Genomic DNA, 16185 nt, shown 5'->3' with positions numbered 1-16185 from the left:
CTGCCTGACTGGATCAACATTGTTGCACAACATTCATATAAGACTTAAACAAACTCTATCTTTATCAACATAAGTGGACAATATGTTTAATGTTTTTGTCATACTGATTTTCTGATTTATACGTTAACCACTGACTGTTGATGAACCATTTTATTGTGGATTGAGGGCTCCAAGTTTCCATATACAGATATAGGGTGATTTGATGTATTGTTCTTTATTTGTAAATGTTTTGTATCATTGTTATCCTGTTAATGAGCGCTCTTTTACATAAATATACCTGTTATCTGATTGTTTTTGCTTCTGTAACTGTAAGGGAACACATTTGCCTATTTTGTATCCTGATGACCTAATGCCGTTACATGTGATACGTTAGAATATAATAGAATATCTTTATTGTCATCACACATCAGTGTAACGAAATTCAGTTGGCTTCTCTCACTGCAGTACATAAGAACACATCCATAAAAGCAGTGATAAAGCAGAGATAGTAGCAATAATCAGGGTCATCATAAAATGCACTTTACCAGAATGTTAAAATACATTTTTAAAGATTATTTAATAACGAAAAGCTACAATTTGATACTTAATAAATATACAAATAAATAACATGATATCTTTGGCTGCAGTCTTTGACGGGAGGTAGTGTGTTTATGTGTGCATGTTCAAAGTTATAGTGGGTTTTGTGGTTGGACAGGGGTGGGAGTGATGGAGGCCACAGCTCTGGGAAAGAAGCTGTTTTTCAGTCTGTTGGTGCGTGATTTTATTGACCTGAACCGTCTGCCGGACGGCAGCGGTTCGAACAGTGAGTGGCCGGGGTGTGTGATGTCTCTGATGATACTGCTGGCTTTCTTCTGCAGTCGACTTTTGTAGATGTTGCCAACCTTGGCAACATCTACAAAAGTCGACTGCAGAAGAAAGCCAGCTCAGTCCCAACGATGCGCTGAGCAGCCTTCACCACCCGTTGTAGGTCCTTCCACTCTGCAGCTGGTGTACCACACAGTTATGCAGCTGGTCAGGGTGCTTTCAATAGTCGACCGATAGAAGTTACCAGCAGTTTTTGTGGAAGCCTGGCCTGTCTCAGTTTCCTCAGGAAAAACAGTCTCTGCTGTGCCTTTTTCACCAGGTTTGAGGTCCAAGTTAAATGATTGGAGATGTTGACTCCAAGGAACCGTAGGTCCTCCACGCTCTCCACTGCTTCTCTGTGGAGGGGAGATGGACCAGCTAGTCTTAGTGTCTTAATGCAAACGTTTTGTAAAGTGATGCTAGACCAAAAACGTGCTGTTGGATTGTGTGCTCTCTGCAGGACGGGGTCTGTACTCAAAGATTGTTTATGAAATGATAGTTTAACTCTTTTGTTGTCCAAACGACGCCAACAGAGCGATACGTCTTCTTTCCAGCAGGTGGCATACATGTTAAATTATCCAGTTCAACTGTCATCCACATATTAATGATTCAAAACAGCAATGTGTAAGATATGGCTAGTAATTGACTATTTCAACAGAATGTGAAGAGGTTACAGTCTTGAGGCCATGTCCAATATGTTCATGTTTTGTTTGATTAAATCTACTGAAATGATTATTCAATGACTAAATTATTTTTAATTACTGTCATTACATCATGGGTTTGCATTGCAATATTGGAACAAATAAAACCCAACTTTATTTCTTCTAAGTTGCGGGTGTTCCAGGGGCGTCGCCTGGACCTGAAAACATTCGGGGCTTAGCCCACAGTGGCGGCGGCCGCGGCGCTACAGTGGAATGTTCTACTGCAACACTATGAGGTGTGATTTGTGCCAAAGAACAAACTCACTGAGCAGCCAATCGTGTCGATCGTCGCCTACCACGCCGTGAACTATGCCGCGAGAGAAGTAACGTGACACTCTCGTCGCCACCCCTCTCGTCTGAGAAGCTACGTGACGTCTGCGTCTGAAGTTACTTTACTTTGGTAGTTATCACCAAATAACCCAGTAATGTTACAGCTACGTTGCTGTTCAAGCGAGACTCTATTTCAATATAGTTTTGGTATTAAAATAATGTTATACCTCTTGTATGCCCTGAATGCAAAAACAACCACAAACAAGAATATATATTTTTAATTATCAAAATGATAACAAAGGCTGAAAAAACAGGAGAAGCCTGTCTTCCCTTGGTCTCCAGGAGAAAACGCCACTGTATATCACCAAGTTTTCATATAGTTTTGTGTGTGAAATAGATCGCTGCAGTGAACACGACTTTATGTATTTGTTTATGGTTTATTTGATTTGGAGGGATGCAGTATACATAGAAGTTCAGAGAAGAAGCAACCCCTATATATTGTTTATTTTATTTCATTTCATTTTGGCACCATGGCAGAAGCAAATATAGAGTTAATGTGCAGAGATTATAATGTCCCGTTTACTAAAATATGTATTGTTTTATGATGTTTAGTTGACAAAATAGGCTGTAGGAGCCATTTTATGGGTGTTGTTGGTGTCTCAGTTTACCTTATTTATATGTATAGTGCAATATTATTTTTGAACACTTGGTGGCGGTGTTTAGCTGCACCGGGTGTATAAAGGGGTCACAGGTGACAGGAAATGACGAGGACACAGAAGGAAGAGAGCATACCGATTCCACCAGCCCGGCAGATGCTCACCACAACCATTCAACTGTTAGCCGGTTGGCCCAATCCAAAACATACGCGCTCTGGCTAAACTGTCCTACGACGCTGGTTATCAAGTGGATCGCTCAAGCCAGCCGTGTCCTATCTAGTTAGGTGCGCGTTCACATGAAAGGGGTGGTATTTGGAGCATTCGACCAATCTCAAACACGGACAAGCGTACTGACAGCTCAGCGTCATACTTCCTGAATGAAAAGTGAACTTTAATATTAGTCAAATATGAAGAAGTTAAACTTTAAACATCCATGACTTAAACACTTTATCCAGGATAAAAGCCACATAGCTGCACCTGCAAGGTGAATACAGCTGGTAAAAGAAAAAGCGTTTGAATGCGTACATTAACAGGTTTATGAAATCACTGCCCCGTCCAATACACAAGTGGATCTGACTTTAATTAGGAGAATTTGACTCGAGTGTTTCGTCAACTTAATGTGTTGCTTAAAATAATACTTCTGCATACAGTATGTGACACTGTGAGTGTTGCACGGCCAGATACGGCTCAAGAAGCTGACTCAAATAAGGAAATATATGATACATTATGATGTGATATGATATGAATGATAATGGGACACATCGACGTCTGCACTCACAGTGCCGCGGACTGTACTTAATGTTACTCTGATCCGGTTACTTATGTCGTGGCAGATATTTAAGTAAGCTTTCTTAACGCTAATGTTATAATAGTCAGATTGCTCTGAAGATGGGAGGGGATATTCTATTAATTTTCACGTTCACACAGTCAGTTGATTTTTGCTGGCCGTCTTTCCTGCAACGGCAGTTTTTCTGTATTTCCTCTATCCTGTAATATGAATTGATCGCTTTAAACTCCGCACACGGAGCTCTGATTGGTCAGCAGGCGGTGCTTTCACTGAGTTGATCTCTTAGCCTGCCACCTAACCTGCTCCGGAGCAGGTTTGCCGCTCAGCATAAGTTACCATGGAAATCTAGCCTGCTAAAAAGAGAACCAGCGTCGTAGGACCGGAAAGCCCGAGATTTCCCTGAAGTCAGCCGGCTAAGCGAAAATCCGGCTTCGTAGTACAGGCCTCTGATCAAGCCCAAACCTCTATTCCCAGACAAAATATACAGACACATGTGCAGGGACATGTTGACATCACACCACCTGTAATCAAGGTGACATCTATAACTTAATCCAGAGGCAAAATGACATCACTGCTATGCTGGCTCAACAACATCTCACTTCTACTTTACCTCCAAGAGACATTCCTGTTTATGACGGTGACCCATTGCAGTTTGAAGCCTTCATCCGTGCATTTGAAAGAGGAGTAGAGCGGAAAACTGATGATGAAAGTGACTGCCTGCATTACCTAGAGCAATACACTAGAGGACAACCAAAGGACCTAGTGCACATCTGCCTCCAGCTCAAGGTTATCACAGGGCAAAACATCTGCTTAAAGAACACTTTGGTAATGAACACAAGATTGCCACTGCGTACATGAACAAGGCATTTACCTGGACAATGATCAAAGCCGAAGATGTGAAAGCACTGCAAGCCTTCTCTTTATTCCTAAGAGGTTGTTGCAATGCAATGGAACATCTCACCTATATGGATGAAATTAATGTTGTTTCAAACATGAAAAACATACTTCAGATACGACCCTACAAATTCAGAGACAAGTGGAGGAATAGAGCATGTCAGCTACAGGAAGAGCGTGGGCATCGAGCTACATTTCCTGACCTTGTCGACTTCATAGAGAGGCAAGTGAAGATACTGTCAGATCCTCTGTTTGGAAACATCCAAGATGATAAACCATCTACAACTTTCAAACTCTCTACCTTTTCAAAAGAAAGGTCAAGACCAAGAGTAAGCAGTTTTGCAACAACTGTTACCTGCCCAAGAACACCAGTGCTAGAAAATACAACAATAAATGGACTGAAGATACCTGCATCAACCACCAAATCCCTACATTTGTGTTTGTTCTGCAGTAGAAGTGGTCACTCATTGGGGCAGTGTCCACACATCCTGAAGAAAACACACAGAGAAAGGCTTGACTTCTTGAAGGAAAAGGGAGTCTGTTTTGGATGCCTAAAAATAGGACACATGAGCAAACACTGCCACAGTCGTTTGACATGTTATGTGTGCAACCAAAATCATCCGGAAATACTCCACATTGAACAAAAAGGCAAACGAGAGGAAGCAGAACACACAGAACAGCATGGGAAACCAACTGGAGGTAATACTGTTGTCTCACCTCAAATATGTGGTCATATTGGGGCGGGAGATGATCATTCCATTTTTTCCATCATCCCAGTTCAAGTAAAGAGCCACAAGGGGGACAATCAAAGTGTTGCAAACGTATGCCTTTTTGGACCCTGGAAGTTCATCTACCTTTTGCACAGAAAGTTCAATGAGGAGGCTAAACCTTACAGGACAAATGACTAACATTCTCTTAACCTGTTTCACACCTTCCCCCCGGTACCGGGCGGATAAACGCGTCATTTGCAGGAAACAACGTCTAAGGAATCTTAATATTGAATAAAACTATGAATGTGTTATATCCATGTAACGGGAAGAAACTCAGCTAACTGATCTTTTTAATTTTTTTTTTCAAAAAAAACCCACATTGCTAGCACTCAGCCTCTGAATTAGCCTCAAGCGAAAAAAACGTAACATACTAAGGCAACTAAACTCACTCTAACTCCCTTATTACTTATCCTAGATGCACAACCAACCACTCTTTTTTGGTGTCCTGGAGACACTGAATCTACCGGTGCCCTCCTCAACACTCAGTGATAAACATTCGCGACGCTCTAAACGAAAGCGTACATCATCACATGTGGAGCTAAGAAGCTAAACACGTAAATATGGCTTACCTTGGTCAAAAGTGGTCTTCAATGGCATTAAAACGATAAAAAAACGATGCTGCAGTTAATCCATAGGTTCATCCTATGTGTCTGTGCCTTCTTTGAAATTATTTCTGATAATCCATAAGCAATACAACTGCGTTTTAGTTTCCAAACTCCAGAAGGAGACATTCCTCCACTTTGGTTTCGCTTTCCACACGCGAAGCAACCATATTTTTTCTTTACAACGTGTGTTGGTGGGAGCCTCCCCCTTCGATTCTATTGGCTCTAACGGTCACAAGGGTATGTCAACCAACCAAATCGAGCAAGGGGGGCCAAAGATAGGTCAAATCCACCCAAATGACCCCAGATGGCCCAGTTTTTGGCTAAATCTCTCTAAAAAGGTCAAATTTCACTTGTTTTGCATCAATCTTGATACAGGGTACTTATTATATGTTGTACTTTGGATTCCTAAAGCTTTTAGTCTACTAACCCATCATCCAAGGGTAGTTTTCACTATCTGTAAAAAATAATTTTTGGACGGACACTATAATTTACAGTTTTTTACTATGTAAAATCTGAATTTTCTTTAAAATAAAAAACATTTATATTGATTCTGACACTTCTACATCCAACTCACAGGTTTATCATTACTTTGAGAACAAAGATTATTAATTTAACCCTTTTAGAAGGGAAGATATGGTCATTTGTTCTGGGAATGTCATTTTCGAGCCTGAGACCTGAAAAACAGGCTCAGAGTGGAACAGGTTAAGACAATGAATCAAGAAAAAATTGTGTCTAGTCATCATATCTCAGGTTTAGAAATATCGAGTCTGGACAAAGACAATTTCCTTAAACTATCTGATGTTTTCACACATAAGACCATGCCTGTTAACAAATACAATATTCCTGTACAAGAAGATCTTGAAAAATGGCCTTACTTAAAGGATATCAAAATTCATAAAATTGACTCTGGTATGACCTACTCATCGGGACAAATTATCCTAAGGTATTGGAACCTTGGGAGCTGGTCAATAGCCAAGGAGAAGGACCGTCTGCTATGAAGACCCTATGGGTGGGTCTTCTATGGTCCCCTAAGAGGAAGCAACGACAGCAGAAATTCTAACAGCAGCACCCACACGTGTTTTCAAACAGACAAAATGCCGAAGCCTCAGAAAGGAAAAGGAAAGGCTCCGGAGAAGGTTTGTCACCCGTACAGCCGGAAAGCTACTTACCTGGCACAAGAAGAAATCGGACTGAAAAAGGAAGAGAGACAGAATAAGGACAAAGCAACACGTCTGAGCTGCATCGGTGAGAAGCTGTTGTGGTTTCAGGAACATTTGGATCCAGAAAAGACGGCGTTCACCAAAAAGGATGCCTGTGACGTCGTTGATAGGTTTAAACCTGAACTTGAGCAGATTGAGCTAATGAACGGCATCAAAGGTCGACAGGGTCGACAGGGTCGTCTCCATGGCGTCAGGGAAGCTGTCGTCAAACAGACCATGGAGCAAGAGCGGAAGCAGTATTAGGTTGGGTTTGAGATCCCAGACATCATAAATGCAAAAAATCTGAAAACATTCACGGAGTGGACTAGTGACCTGAAGAAACCTCAGAATAACCAATAACGAAGATATGTCTACGCCAGGAAGCTGAGACATAAGTACCACAAAGACTGGTTATCCTTAAAATAAGGGAGAAGAGAATAAACTGAAAATTCTTTAAGAATTACATACCAACACATAGAACACACAATTTTTATTTTATATAGCTCCATTATTATTTATTTATTGGTAATTGTTTTTTTTTGTTTCACACTAAAGCCAATTAGGGGCAGGTGTGTAGGAGCCATTTTATGGGTGTTGTTGGTGTCTCAGTTTACCTTATTTATATGTATAGTGCAATATTATTTTGAACACTTGGTGGCGGTGTTTAGCTGCACCGGGTGTATAAAGGGGTCACAGGTGACAGGAAATGACGAGGACACAGAAGGAAGAGAGCATACCGATTCCACCAGCCCGGCAGATGCTCACCACAACCATTCAACTGTATAATTAAAACCTTGGTATGTAAAACGCTAAATAAACATCATTATAAACTGCACCAAAGGACCGGAAAGTCATCTGTTTGTGTCTGCGTCTGGATCACTCTCCAGCCCTCCTGTGAAGTAATGGCAAAGCTAGAGGAGGTTATACAGGAAGTTTGAAACCTCTTTTCCTATCATCTAGAGAATTCGAACGGCACTTATCATGGCTACCACTGAGGGACTTCCGGGTCATTTCACTCGGTTAGGAAGGTTCCTAAGCTAAATGGACTATTCGACTGCAGCCCTAGTGTTTGTCCAACAAGTCCCCACAATGTATGGAAACAGGTTTTTGTTTGCATAATGTTACAGATCCATCCACACACACACACACACACACACACACACACACACACACACACACACACACACACACACACACACACACACACACACACACACACACACACACATGTTCATACAATTTATAGGGTGTCATTAGACAGTACATTCAATATTACAAAGTAAGTATGTATTAAATTGGTTTCTATTATGACTGTACCCAGTGTTTGGAGTCCCCACAATGTATGATAAGAAGCACGATAAGAAGTACTTTATTGATTGAGTATATTAAGAAGTACGATAAGAAGTACTTTATTGATTAAGTATGGAAACAGGTCACACAATGTTATGGATCCATCAACACACACACACAGTTGCACCGTTTGTGGTCCGATGGGGTGACATTAGCTCCACATCCTTGGAGGGTGGGGTTTTTTAGGGGGGGGGGGTGGTTTCTCTACTATTGTCGGGCACACATTGAGCCCTGTGGCACGCCGGCGGCAGCTTACCAGCGAGGCTGCTGGGAGCCACAAAGAGCCACGATGGAGGGAGAGTGGAGCCGGGTGAACGTCACTCTAATCCTCCTGCCCTGTACATCTGCGCCGCTTTCTAAAGCAAGACCCCCTTTTTTAAAAACTCTAATATCCCCCCTCCTCCCCATCGTGCACCAAGTGTTTTCTTTCCCCTTAGTTATATTCTTCAGCAGGAGAAAGGACGGGCTTTTGTGGTGGCCCATAGTGTCAGACAGACACAAGACCTGAGGCTGCCAGTCGTCAAATGGAAGCTCTCTCCGGGCCTTTCACAGCGCTCACTTTGCTCATGTCGACTCGCGGAAAGAGAGGGAAACTCTTATTTTAGCACGTGAAAAGGCTCCAGACGGGGACATGAAGGCCGGCTCTTCACATCGGACACAATTGACTTTGAAAGCCTAGAGTAGTAGGGAGTGTTTGCGGGGGATGTTGGCATCATGTTTTAATTGAATTTGACTGTCAGCAGGTCTCAAAGGGGCCCAAACAAGCTTATTATGAAAACACTCTTCTGAAATCCTCCTGAAGAAAACCAGGGACAAACACGAGAAAAGAAAAGATCAAATGTGTCTTACACGCTGCTGGAGTATTTCAAACATGTGCTCAGTGAAATGTTTAACTCATTTTAACAATAATTTAAAAATAAAACAAATAAACAAAGACTGAATGGCCTTAACGTCTTCTTTATTTCTTTGAGGACAACCAAGGATTAATTCCCCAAAAAACGTACTTTATAATAAAAGTATTCAAAAAATAGTATACCAATTATATATAAAACAAGTTCTACAATGGCACAATTACTGGACATAAAATACACACTGTTTTCATACACACATGTAAATAATATGTACCCATGTGTATATGTTCATTTTAATTCATTTCTTATTTTATAGTTATTTTATCATTTTACATTTTTATCTTTATTTTATCCTTCATTTTATTAATCTGTGAATCTCCTGTTTTTCATTCTTACCCTGTTGCTGTTAAACTACTGAGTTTCCCCACGGGGATTAATAAAGGTCCATCTTATCTTATCTTATCTTATCTTCTCTTAATATGGACCTGCAGAAGTTGGTCAAACTGTTTATTAATGCATGATGTAAAGGTCTTGTGGAAGTGATATGGTTCCCAAATGGATGTAAATGATTGAAAGTAAAGATGTGCAGTTTAGTTGTGTTTGAGAAGATGATATGAACCCAAAACCAGAGTCTGTAGAAAATGAGAGAGAGCTGAGGCCGCCCTCTTGTGGAGGAACTAACCCACTGCAGCCTGATGCACGCTTTTCATAAATAACTGTTTCATTGAACTTATAATAAAACGAAGTACATGCATACATCGGTGGAATAAACCAGACTTGTTTCCTAAATGTTCAAACTTGAGATTTACAAAGTCATGAATGAAAATAAAAGTGATGATAATACATCATTTATGTGCACAGTATATGTACATTATCATGTGTTTTCTCAGACACTATTGATATTCAAGTGGTGGAAACATATAGTTGGAATGCTGATACAGCATTCCAACTATATGTTATGCTACGGACAAAAAGTTTATTATTCCGCCGACTTATTTTGGCCCTCTTCTCCTCCCACATTCAACATCGCAGAAACTCCGTTCAAACATCAAAACGTTCAGCTCGGTCGGGAATCGCAGGCTATTACTTTTATCATTCATAACTTTCATAATTCCAGAGATATATCCCATAATTCATCACATTTTTAACATTTTAACTTTAACATTGCACAGCTCGTTAAGGCAGAGTGTGTGATGTCACAGCTAGAGTGTAGGAAATCTTGAAATGTGCCTTCATATTTTTTTTTAAAACTGCCATAATTCCCAAACCCTACATTCCTAAGACAAACGTAGGAAAACATCTCGTAGCTTGAAAAAGGACAAATAATTAAGCAAAAATAATTAAACAAAATGCCTCTTGAGGGCATGAAGTGACAACATGTCTCCATTAAAGCCCAGTAGTATTACATATCCCGCTTCAATCTCATTAGTATGCATAAAAAAGTGACAGGTCACACCTTCTAAGTCCCGCCCCCTAATTATGTTAATGACCCCCCCTTTGATATGCTAATGAGCCCCTTTGTTCGAGGTGTTATCGCGTACAGGTGTTACATCCTCCCCGGTAGCCCCCACCCCCCCCTCAGCCCACCCCCCTCCCCCTCACATACAGGTGTTACATCCTCTAAGGTAGCCCCCCACCCCGCTCAGCCCCCACCCCTCTCAACCCACCCCCTCCTTACAGCAGGTTTCACATCCTCCCTGTCGCCCCCCATCCCCTCCTCAGCCCCCACCCCTCTCAACCCCCTCCTCCTCCCCCCTCCTGTCCGGTCGGCATGTTCGTTACAGTTTAAATCTTCCGTGGCAAAATTAGAAAAGTGCCGGCTAAAGGTCTTCTATGTTATTTAATGAGCTTTGAAACAAACTGATATGATTCGATATTAAACCAACTAGTTATAGTAGATTAATTAACTATTCAAAACGTGTACAGTAATTTACAATAACACGGGAATAATAAACGGACTGCTCTCCCCCCTCCTGACAACACGCCAGTATCATGCAGCTCGCGGGTCCAATAATGAGTGACTCGACAGTAAAACTAAACATATCTTTAACTAGTTTAGGTAGTTTGAGAGGTAATTAAAATAGATACGTGTGATATCTACGAGTGTGTTTTGTTCCGCTCACCGCTGTAGGCGATCCTGCAGAGCTACGTGTCGACTCATCAGCAACAACGGGTCTCCCCCGTCAGATTAGACTTTATTAGCGTTTATGTCCATGCGCAATCAGCCCATACAGGACATCTTTTGTCTGTCACACACTATTCTTGTATGTCACATAAGTGGTGCAACTGATGCGGTATTGCGCTAAAGGGGATATCATTCTGGCCGGAGAGATTTCCCTCCACACACACACACACACACACACACACACACACACACACACACACACACACACACACACACACACACACACACACACACACACACACATACCCGTATTCCCCTCCTACCCAGCCTTTTTTTTTTTTTTTTTTAAATAAGAGTTGGGTTAATAACTAAGGAGGCTCTCTTGAAGTGTACGGATGGTGAACTAATGTTTAATTACTAAACTAACTATAAGGGCCTCTCTTATTGAAAGGAGGGGTAATCTGGTAATAAATGCAACAAAGTCTCTCTGAAGAGGTTGGCAATAAATTAAAGATCTTAATGACCCCATGGTGTTTGGTCTTTTCTTTATGTTTAATTACATCAATCCATTAATAAAATAATCCCTATATGGAGTTATATGAGATTAGAAATAGCTGTAGGTTTGGAGGAAAGAGAAGATTTTCTATTTTTTAAATGTGCTCACCACAGATGTTAGCTGTAAAAAACACTTAAGAATGCACAGACCTGAAGGTGTGACCCAAAATGGCTCCTGCCATTTCCTCCCCCACCCCCCCCCCCCCCACACACACACACACACACACACACACACCCAGACCATCTTTTTTTAAATATGAGTTGGTTTAATAACTAAGGATGCTCTTTTGAATTGTATGGATGGTGACCTAATGTTTAATTACTATACTAACTATAAGGGCCTCTCTTATTGAAAGGAGGGGTAATATGGTATTAAATGCAACAAAGTCTCTCTGAAGAGGTTGGCAATAAATTAAAGATCTTAATGACCCCATGGTGTTTGGATTTTTGATCTCTGCCGTGTGAAATCAGGGGTGACCCCCGTCCCAGATAGAATCTTCCCTCCCCTCAGCAGTTCGGGGTGACCCCCAACACCACTGCAGTCTGAGAGTCAGGCATATTTTTTGCTTTTTGCTTTTGTTTTTGTTACTAAGATACTTTTTAGCCTTATGATAGGATGAACTTAAGCTGTAGTCAATAAAGACATGTTTAATAGAGTGTTGCTGTTAGAGAACATACCTGCGCAGCACTCCACCACGTCTTGGCTTTGGCTTCATGGCCTTCACTGTCCTCTCCCTTTGAGTTTTTTCAAAGGCTGGGATACATTTTTCCAAATGATCACTTGTTACCTGGTGACAAACATATGGTTATATAACCTTAAAGAACTAACAAAAAATAATTAAGTATTTGCAATGCATAAACATAGAAGTTATCACTGTCATATTATGATCACTTAATGTAAGTAAGTTTAAGTAAAACTAACACAAGTCAATATTATTCACCTGTGCATTAGTGGGCTTGAGGGTCTCAGGGAGCGTGGACAAAGTGACTTGTCTCTGTATTTGAGGATTCTCAGTGCAGGCACTAACAGGAAGCTGCTGTGCATTAGTGGAGAGTCCTCTGAAGGCAGCTGTTATTTCATTCACACACTCATCTGTTACCTGCTGACTCCTCATAGTAAGTCTAGCCAAGTCAGCTGTTAAGTTGTCCATACCATCGCTTGATAACTGGTAACTTTTGATTGACAGTCCAGCCATGGCAGCTGCCAACTCGTCCATATAATTCTTAAGAACGTGGTGACAATACTACAAAAAAGTGTATATATATTAGGTCAGTTAACCTTGAAGAGCTAAACAGTTCAAGTGGTAAGTAACTAAGTATTTGCAATGAATAAACATAGAAATGATCACTGTCATATTATATAATCACTTAATATGGAGATAAGTAAAACTGACACAGACAGTTTAAACTGCTTGTTAAAACGCTATTGCTTATTGTGTTTTCTCAGCACACTAACATAAATAAGGATGTATAATATAAAAAACTAGAAAACGATATAGTATTTTCAAGTCTTACTTTAGTATGGTAAAATTAAGAATAAGTCACATTAAAGTGTGTCATGATTTTCCGTAAAAAAGTCAAGTATAGTTTGTCAAAAGAATATGAAAAAATCATTTTGTAGAGTAGTATGTTGAAAATCTCAGTGTTTAACCTGTTCCACTCTGAGCCTGTTTTTCAGGTCTCAGGCTCGAAAATGACATTCCCAGAACAAATGACCATATCTTCCCTTCTAAAAGGGTTAAATTAATAATCTTTTCTCAAAGTAATGATAAACCTGTGAGTTGGATGTAGAAGTGTCAGAATCAATATAAATGTTTTTTATTTTAAAGAAAATTCAGATTTTACATAGTAAAAAACTGTAAATTATAGTGTCCGTCCAAAAATTATTTTTTACAGATAGTGAAAACTACCCTTGGATGATGGGTTAGTAGACTAAATGCTTTAGGAATCCAAAGTACAACATATAATAAGTACCCTGTATCAAGATTGATGCAAAACAAGTGAAATTTGACCTTTTTAGAGAGATTTAGCCAAAAACTGGGCCATCTGGGGTCATTTGGGTGGATTTGACCTATCTCTGGCCCCCCTTGCTCGATCTGGTTGGTTGACATACCCTTGTGACCGTTAGAGCCAATAGAATCGAAGGAGGAGGCTCCCACCCAGACAGGTTGTAAAGAAAAAATGTTGCCACTTCGCGTGTGGAAAGCGAAACTAAACTGGAGGAATGTCTCCTTCTGGAGTTTGGAAACTAAAACGCAGTTGTATTGCTTATGGATTATCAGAAATAATTTCAAAGAAGGCACAGACACATAGGATGAACCTATGGATTAACTGCAGCATCGTTTTTTTTATCGTTTTAATGCCATTGAAGACCACTTTTGACCAAGGTAAGATATATTTACATGTTTAGCTTCTTGGCTCCACATGTGATGATGTACGCTTTCGTTGATAGCGTCGCGAATGTTTATCACTGAGTGTTGAGGTGGGCACCGTTAGATTCAGTGTCTCCAGGACACCAAAAAATAGTGTTTGGTTGTGCATCTAGGATAAGTAATAAGGGAGTTCTGAGTGAGTTTATGTGCCTTTGTCGGTCCCGTTTTTTCGATCGAGGCTAATTCAGAGGCTGAGTGCTAGCATTGTGGGGTTTTTTTTGAAAAAAAAAAATTAAAAAGATCAGTTAGCTGAGTTTCTTCCCGTTACATGGATATAACACATTCATAGTTTTATTCAATATTAAGATTCCTTAGACGTTGTTTCCTGCAAATGACGCGTTTATCCGCCCGGTACCGGGGGGAAGGCGTGAAACAGGTTAACTGAACACACCTACATGTGATAACGCCTCGAACAAAGGGGTAATTAGCATACAAAGGGGGGTCACTAGCATCAGTGGGGGAAAGGTGCTACGGGAATGAACTTTGAGGAGGGGGAACTTGTAAGAATTTCCAGCTTTTGAAGACAATTATATGGTACCCGTCCTTACAGCTAAACAAATCCTATGCCAGGTATTCAACAGACCACAAGAAGCACAAGAAGCCCCAGAAAGGATTACATTCAGAGCTAATAATGGTGAAACCGAAGAAGAAGCAAAGCAGATTATAAACGTTGCGGGTGAAAAGATAGAGAATTTGCAAGTGATGTTAATGCACTTATCTGATATAAAAAATGCATTCATTTACTTCCAAGAGACCCCTAAACATCTACTAGGGCAATGTGAATTGAACGATAAACCGATCACTGTAAATGAAACGCGGAGAGAAGCAGCAGTGCAAATCGTTAAGTCTATTACCTTGTATGCACTACGACATTAACTTGGTCAAATGTAATATGTCTTTCTGAAGATGTGGCGAATGGTGTGTTTTTCAATTAAACAACCATAACAAATGAAAATGTGTTTTATTTTTGCTTTCATATATAGTAATAGTATTAACTCCTCTGACTAGACTGTACTAAAATAAGAAGTTTCACTGTTAAATAAAAATGGAAGTAGAAAATCGAGATAATGATGAGGCTCGTTATGTATCCAGTAACTATGAACAGCAGTTTGAAAATGTTATTTAACCCTTTAACTCTAATTGACAAATCTAAAATAGCCTCTAGCTTATCTATAAGTTTGTGATTTTAACACTTATTCACTGACACAAGGCAGATTATGGCTTTTTTCTCTTGCCAAGATACTTTTAGACACACTTTGAGGTATGCAAAACCTTAAAACTAGAAAATGAAGTACATTGTCTGATTAGATTTTTTCGTAAAGACTGTTTCTCTAAAAGGCAAGTTTGTGATTTTTAACACTTATTTACTGACACAAGGCAGATTTTGACTTTTTTTTTTTCTCTCTTTTCATGTGTTACCAAGATACTTTTTAGATACACTTTTATGTATGCAACACTTAACAAAGGGGTATAATATGAAGTACTTTGTAAGGGAATGGGGGTTTCTTTAATAACCCGTTTTTTAGAAATAAAAAACACTTGTACAGTTAAATAATGTAGGTTTTCTCTGATATTCTAGTTATTTTCAGCTACCAAGATACTTTTGTTGATACACTTTTATGTAGGAACATTTGGCAACTGGTAGAATGTCAATTATTTTGTAACAAAATGTATTTTCTTAAAGACTGTGACTCTAAAAGGGAAGTTGGTGATTTTAACACTTCTATTTTTCCCCCGTTGTCTTTCACTTACTGTTTTGATACAGTTTTATGTATGACAACTTTACAACTGGTAGAAAGTTAAGTACTTTTTCTTTCATATTATTTTAACACAACATTACTTTTTTCATAATTTTCAACATACTGTGATATATATATATATTTTTTTCTCTCCATTATATTTTTGAATATACAGCAAACTCCGGGACTACTATCGTCACCACCATTGTGGACACCCACATATTGCAGTACTACTGCTGCTGATGTTACTCCTGGGGCCAAGACGTCTCTGTTTCTGAACATAGTGAAATCGGAGTTGGTTGATATTCTGGAGAGGGTGCTGCATCGGTACAGAGAAGAAATCTGCAATGGATGCCGAGTCAGCCACCCCAGCCAGAGGCAACACGATTGTCTGAATGACATTCCAGA

At 40.0% G+C, this 16185-nt stretch overlaps 1 pseudogene; it reads left to right on the top strand.

Moving 5' to 3' along the window:
* The first annotated feature begins 6620 nt into the window (after positions 1-6620).
* On the top strand, positions 6621-7085 carry LOC117469647 (annotated as a pseudogene).
* Positions 7086-16185: the final 9100 nt, after the last annotated feature.

Source organism: Trematomus bernacchii, unplaced genomic scaffold (genome assembly GCF_902827165.1).
Source record: "Trematomus bernacchii unplaced genomic scaffold, fTreBer1.1, whole genome shotgun sequence".
NCBI lineage: Eukaryota > Metazoa > Chordata > Actinopteri > Perciformes > Nototheniidae > Trematomus > Trematomus bernacchii.
Note: the sequence above shows the minus strand (reverse complement) of the source record. Positions and strands in the feature narration are given on the sequence as shown.